Source organism: Dioscorea cayenensis, chromosome 9 (assembly GCF_009730915.1).
Source record: "Dioscorea cayenensis subsp. rotundata cultivar TDr96_F1 chromosome 9, TDr96_F1_v2_PseudoChromosome.rev07_lg8_w22 25.fasta, whole genome shotgun sequence".
NCBI lineage: Eukaryota > Viridiplantae > Streptophyta > Magnoliopsida > Dioscoreales > Dioscoreaceae > Dioscorea > Dioscorea cayenensis.
Genome location: NC_052479.1, coordinates 19,780,749 through 19,787,769, shown reverse-complemented (window position 1 = coordinate 19,787,769; position 7,021 = coordinate 19,780,749). Strand labels below are relative to the sequence as shown.

General features: G+C 41.2%; 1 non-coding gene across 1 annotated transcript; it reads left to right on the top strand.

The window, feature by feature from the left end:
• The first annotated feature begins 3,221 nt into the window (after window positions 1-3,221).
• On the top strand, window positions 3,222-3,328 carry LOC120269805. The gene has a single exon (XR_005539439.1). It is a non-coding gene; the product is annotated as a small nucleolar RNA R71 (small nucleolar RNA).
• Window positions 3,329-7,021: the final 3,693 nt, after the last annotated feature.

The following is a 7,021-nucleotide window of genomic DNA, read 5'->3' as shown; positions in this document are numbered from 1 at the left end:
CGTGCCGTGTCACCCATCCACAAAGGTTACCATGATGAAATCTCAACCCTAGTGTCACACTAAAGGGGAAATCATTCAATAAGCATTCAAGATTGAAACTCAATTAAAACATCAATTAAAGAAAGCGTAATAAAAGGTCAAAGGAACAATAACATCATGGGGTTTACAAAATCCAAGTAACCACTAGGGGGTTTATCTCTGCATGGAGCAAGATATAATCAATAATGAAATTGAAAGTAAAACAAGTAATGCATAATAAAAACCCTTCGGTATTCGTGTTGATACTGTTGTCGAGTAGCCCCTTCTTCTCCAAAGGTTTCCTTGTCCGGCCTAGGGCACACCTCACCGGATCGGTGCCGACCAAAGCTCCCCCAACAACCTTCTTCCAAGAGAAGCGCGGTATAGAATCCATAGGACTACTTCAAAGACTTGCCTAAAGCCTCTTAAAACCCTAGCCGATAGCCTCTCAAAAGATAGAGAAAAAATGGAGAGAAGGGTAAAAAATTCTTCCATAAATTGTGCTGAATCGCAGCTTAAATAGGTCGGGAATCAGGCATCCACACTCCAATGTGAATTCTCCACATGGGCTTGTGGAATTTCCACACGAGCATAGGGAATTTTCACAATCCCGTGTGGATTCTCTGGAAACCTGATTTTCGGCTAGCTGTGAACAGTAACTGCTATAATGTATTGCTACAAGGATTTGCTACAATACCGCTATAGTACCGCTACAGTACTCCACCAAAACACTCCTAATTCCTCACTTTTCATCGAGATAACATAAACAAGGACCATGTTTATGCCATAGATAGCATTTCTTCTTCAATCAAAGGTCTTATTTGTGAAGATCTTCCTATCAATACACAAGTCAGGATACACAAATGTTACTGCCTTCGTACCCCTCAAACTCATTGTAATGACTTGAATCCATGGAGGTTGGCACACTTTCACATATCTTAGAGCTCACTTGTTTCTTCATGTTTGTCACTTCCAAGATTCCACCAAATAGTACCTTCACGATCTACTTTTACCTTCTTTTCTTAATACTTAGCTTCACAACCCTACATGCGCAAAAGAACATATACACATGTATTAGCGCTTAAACTTGATAAAATTAATGGTCAACGCAAGTAAAGAACAGTTCGCATTCTTAACACACAAGCACTCATCAGCAAGCAATGAAATGAAAAGATTAAAACTCAAATCAACTTTGATTAACTAGAAACATAAAGCAAATCAATACAAAAAAATAGATCTTAGGGTTCACATGCCCAAGTACCTACTAGGGTTTAGCCTTCCATGGGTAAGTTATAAAATAATGATTAATAAAATGAAAAGTAACAAAATCCATAGGGAAAACCCCCTTGAATTCGTGATGATTGACATTGATGGGTAGTTGAACATCTTAAAGGATTCCTTTCCAAAGCTAGGTCATCAGTTGCTTCCGAAATGCTATGAAGACAGAGGAACCTATCAAAGTTGGTGAAGAACACCCTCCAAATCAACAAAGACCTCCTCTCCAAACCCTAGCCGTCTCCCCCATCAAAATCTGCACAAAAGATGTCAAAGAATAAGACAAGAGGGCTATTTAAAGGCACAAAATACGTCTGTCACGTGCCCCACACACCGATGTGGATTTTCCACGCGCCCGCGTGAGACACAAGAATTTCCACGCGTGTACATGAACAATACTTTTGCGACTATACTACTATACTAAAATTTCTACAGTGTTTTTGCTACAGTGCTTTTCACAAACGTGGTCCAAACATTCTCTTCTTGAGGCCACATAGTCAGGCACAAGATCATGTGGTAGGATATAAGATTTTTCTTCATTGACATGAATTTGAGAGATCTTGCAATCTTCACAAAGAGAAGGAACATGAAGATGTGACTGCCTTTGTGCCCTTCCAACTAGTGAATTGACTTGAATCTCCTTAGAAGTTGGCACACATCTTCACATTCATGAACTCCTCTTATGTCTTAGTCTTTGAATTGCACAAGAACTCTGAACATTGTGACTTTATAGCCTATCTTTGCTCCCTTTTAATTCTCCAAGGCATTCACAAACTAATTACACGAAATAACACCAAATGCACAATATGCGACATAAACCATGGAAAAATGATTCTTAATGCTTGTAAAACATATATATAAATATGTCTACTGAAGCACTTATCAAAGGCCTCTTTGCTCACACGACCGGCATATAGGTATATTCATGTTATTCTTAGCCAGTCAGTGACAGGACTTGGAGATGGTGCAGGCTAACTTCGTAGGACCAATCTTTTATATCTGCATTCCATTGCACATGGAGTTCTCCTCCATTTGGGATGTGTCATCACCAATTATCTCCATCACCAGAGTGAATACTTGCAGTTAGGAGCACTGTTTGTTGGACCCTACATTACTCGTCTCATGTTCAAGATGGTCTGATCTGCTCAGTCAGAGGCGAGGAGAAGATTAGTAACCCAGGACCATTGGGACTGGTCACTCTCCGTTTGATCAGCATCGCATGTGGCCTTTCGGAAAGAGATTTCGCAATTTGCCCCACTTGATTTTCAAGATTGTGCAAGGAGGTGGTGTGATTGCGAAGTGTAGCCTCGATTGATTCAAACCTTGTATTTGCCGATTGAACAAATCTAGCCAAGTGCTTCTCCAAATCCGTCATTCGGGTTTCCAAGCCTGAAATTCTGTTTTCCACTTGAGGGGCTTGTTGTTGTTGTTGGAACCCCGATGGCCCCATGGTCTTCTGTGGTCCTTGATTACTCCATGAAAAGTTGGGATGATTCTTCAACCCTGAATTGTAGGTGTTGTTGTATGGATTCCCTTGAGGTCTCATTCCATTACCTACAAAGTCAACATTCTCAACTGAAGAAACATCACCTATGATGATTGGGCAATCGGAGGGAGCATGTCCTCCACCATAACCGGTGCAATTGGTCACGGCCGCAACTCTATTCGAAGCTATAAGATCTAGCTTTTTACTCAAACTCTCCACTTGGGACGCCAATGAAGTTACCGCATCAATTTCATAGAGACCGGCCACCTTTTTCTTTTCCCTAGCATTCCACAGGTAGCTATTTAACCCTATTTCCTCAATCAATTGACGAGCCTCATCGAGGGTCTTGCTACCTAAGTTACCTCCTGCCGCCGCATCCAAGAGTTGCCTTGTACTCGGGTTCAAACTATTGTAGAAGGTTTGAACAATCATCCACTCTGGGAATCCGTGTTGTGGACACTTGCGCAGGAGTTCCTTGAACCTTTCCCATGTCTCAAATAAAGACTCCAATTCCAACTGCATAAATGATGAGATCTCATTCCTAAGCTTTGCGGATTTTCCGGGAGGGAAATAACGGGCTGGCATAATAGGATAATGTTCGTTGTTGCTCATTTTATTCTGCCATGTTGTCAGATCCTTCTACTTCCAAATCAGCTGGATTAGGTTGTTCTTGTACAGATTCTTTCCCTTTCTTTCGAAGTATACGTTCAAGCTCAGGGTCTCTTTTAATCAATATTGATGGATTCACTCGGGTCATAACCTAGAGCTGCACCAAAAGTAAAGAAAAAGAAAATCAGAATGATGATAGAATAAGAAGATATGAAATAAAATGTGTAGTGAAATAGCTAAGAAAATAAAATGCAAAGTATCTCTAAACGCCTAGCTCCCCGGCAACGGCGGCATAAACTTGACAAGATTCCCTTGCTTATATCCCGCAAGTGCAAGGGTTTGTCGAAGTAATAATCCCGGATGAGCGGGGTCGAATCCACTGGGAGTAGGGAGTAAAGACACTTAATTCGATTCTTAGCTATGTGGAGTATCAACAATGATAAGTGTGGTAATGTTTCAATTCTCATAAATTAAAAAGCAACAAGTAAGAGAGCAAAAAAGTAAGGAGGAGGCAAGGCAATCGATAAAGATGTGGTACTGGATGATACTTCTCCAGGGATAATCGCTTCAAGTGCAAGAACTCTCTATTATGCTTCCTAATCAATGCAATGGTGAGTCGTGGAAATCCTCACATACATAGTCCCAAATCTAAGGTCAACTATGCCTAACTCTATACATGTCCCGGAGGAGAAATCGAACAATCTCAACACCTCGCACTCAGCATAGAGTTGCAATGAGCTCTAGGGATTCCAAGTGATAAATCTCTTCCTAGATTTAGACCTAACCCTTTGGTCCGTGGAAGGTCCCTAGCCACAAGTAAGCCCTAGATACTAAGATCATCTCAACGCTTCACTCCATTGCATGCGCAACTAGGCCCCAGCGGAGGTTCATCCCTTACACCATTCACTCTATTATGGCCGCAAAGAACTCGAGGAACGGAGGTAGAATCTATCACGTCGGAGGGAAAGGGGACGCTCCCTGCACCTCTCGACTCACCCTCTCAACCCTCTCCAACCTAGCTTTTGTTTCTAACACTCGTGGTGCGTCACTCACTCACAAGGTTACCAACAAGAACTCTCAACCCTAGTGTCACTCTAGGGGAAATGTTCATACAATCAAGCATTCAAGGTTGGAACTCACAATAAATATCAATTTATTGAAAGCATAATAAAGAAGTTCAATGAAACGAATACATCCTATGGTTCACAATCACCCAAGTACCCACTAGGGGTTTAGCTCTCCATGAAGCTAAGTACAATCAAAGAAATAGAATGTAAAAAGCAATGAATCCATAAAGAAACCCCTCGATGGTCGTGGTCGATGGTCTTGTGGAAAGTCCTCTACTCATCATCCAAGGATTCCTTCGTCGCGTGATAGGATACGCTCGATCGAAGCTCCCCTACCAACCTTCTTCCTAATGGAATCACGATGTCGGAGCCGTACAACCTCTCTAAAAACCTTGGCCAATACCCTCGAAACCCTAGCGAAGCCCTCTCACAAGTCGGGAAAAGATGGAGAAAAGAATACCAAAAATCGGGCTGAACGGCTTTTAAATAGGGTCGGAATCGAGCAACTCCACTCGGGCGTGGACTGCGACACGCTGCCCTAGTGCGGGAATTTCCACACGCAAGTGGATAATTTTCCACACGCCCGTGTGGATTCTCTGCTTCTCCGATTTCTCACCGGTAAGCAAATGCTGCTCACAAATGAATTGCTCATGTATGCTTTCTTTGTGCCTATATAATATATAGTTGGTGGGGTTCTTGTTCTTGTATGCATAAGACGGAATGCTCGAGTGTGACTGCCTTTGTGCCCCTCCAAATGGATGTACTCACTCGAATGCGAGGAGGTTGGCACACACTCTAGCATCTCACACCTGTCCTATGTCTTCGCGTTTGAACCTTAGCAAGATCTCCTCTAAAATAGGTGCATTATGATCCACATTGGCCTATTTCCTTCATACTTAGCTTCACAGCCCTACCTGCGTAAAAGTAACATAAAAACACACATATTAATGTAAAAACCTGAGAAAAGTAATGCTCAACATAAGGAATGAACGCTTCGCATTCATATCGCACAAGCACTTGTCACTCACGTAGCCAATGGCGGTTCACCTTAGTTGTAATGGTTGTATTCTTAAGTTAGGAGAATTTTTAACATTGAATTTACTCATGCTCTAGTTTTTACTTGAATTTTTAGGAATTTTTGCACGATTGACACTTGTTGCACTACTCGCTCATTAAACCTTATGGAAACTCAAGTTCGATATTTAAGGGATAAGTTAGTTTTGTTTCTTGTGTTACTTTTTTGTTTTTGCTAAAAAATAATATATTGGAAAAAGAAAGAAAAATGTTCGTTTTGGTTGTGCGTTTGGGGTAAAAAGAGCTATCACCTATGAAGTATAAAGCTACTCTCATAAGTAAGATACTAGTTATACCCTAATGAGAGAAAGAGCTATCTCATGGGATGAATGAAAGCTACTACCCCGGTAGAAAGAGCTACCACCTCGGAAGTGTGAAAGCCACCTTAGCGGCCGCTTCGGAAAGGGCTACCTTAGAGGATGTATGAAGCTACTACCGTTTCTTTGCTTTGTTTTGTATATAAATATGTCCCTTATGCGTAGAACTTTGAGGAGTATACGTTAGGTCGACTTGAGTGAGTCTACACACACTTGCATGATTTTGGGTTTGTTGTCTTTTTTGTTTCGTGTTTTTAGCTAGAGCATTGATTTTTCGTATTTCGTGTTGAAAATCCCGTTACTTCAAGAATGTTTCACTTACATGCTTTGGTGAACCTAAGGCCAAGCACTTTCATTATTTCCTTCTTATATGCTTTAATGGTTTATTTTTGCTTGAGGACATGCAAAATCTTAAGTGTGGGGGAGTTTGATAAGTGCTTGTATATTAGTAATACGGAGTATTCTTTTCTTATGATGAGCATTCTTTTTCTCATATTTTATCACTAGTACATGTGTATTTGTGTTTTTTTGTGCATGTAGGGTTGTGGTGACAAGTATGGAATAAAGAAGCCAAAGTAGATTGCGTTTGCACTTTGTTGATGGAATCTTGGAGAGAATAAATGTAGCAAATCAACGTAGCAATTTACTATAGCAATCATCGCTCGACATGCGGCTCAAAAAGCGAATTTCTACGATTCACACGGGCGTGTGGATGGATGCCCATTCAAGCTCCTATTTACGTCGTGTTTTCAGTCCAATTTAGGGATCCATGTTTCCATCCTTTGGCCTATGTTTTCTTACCTTTGAGGCGCCCTAATGCTGAGGGTTTGGAGAGATTTTGGCTAGGCTTTTGGAAAGGTTTACGGTCTTCTACACGGCGTTTTCTTAGGAAGAGAGCTATTGGGGAGCTTATCAATGGCACCCGATCGATCGAGGTGTTCCCTAGGCTTGAGCGAGGCGACCTTTGGAGAAAGACGCAACCACTCCACAAGCCTATCGACACAAAACACCAAAGAGGTTTTTATTCATGGATTGCTTATTTTTACTTTTTGATTTCATTATTGGTTGCATTTTTGTTCCATGGAGGCTAAACCCTCGGGTGCTTGGGCTTGTAAACCCACGGATGATATTGTTTTTTGACCTTTTATTATGCTTTCATTAATTGATGTTTTAAT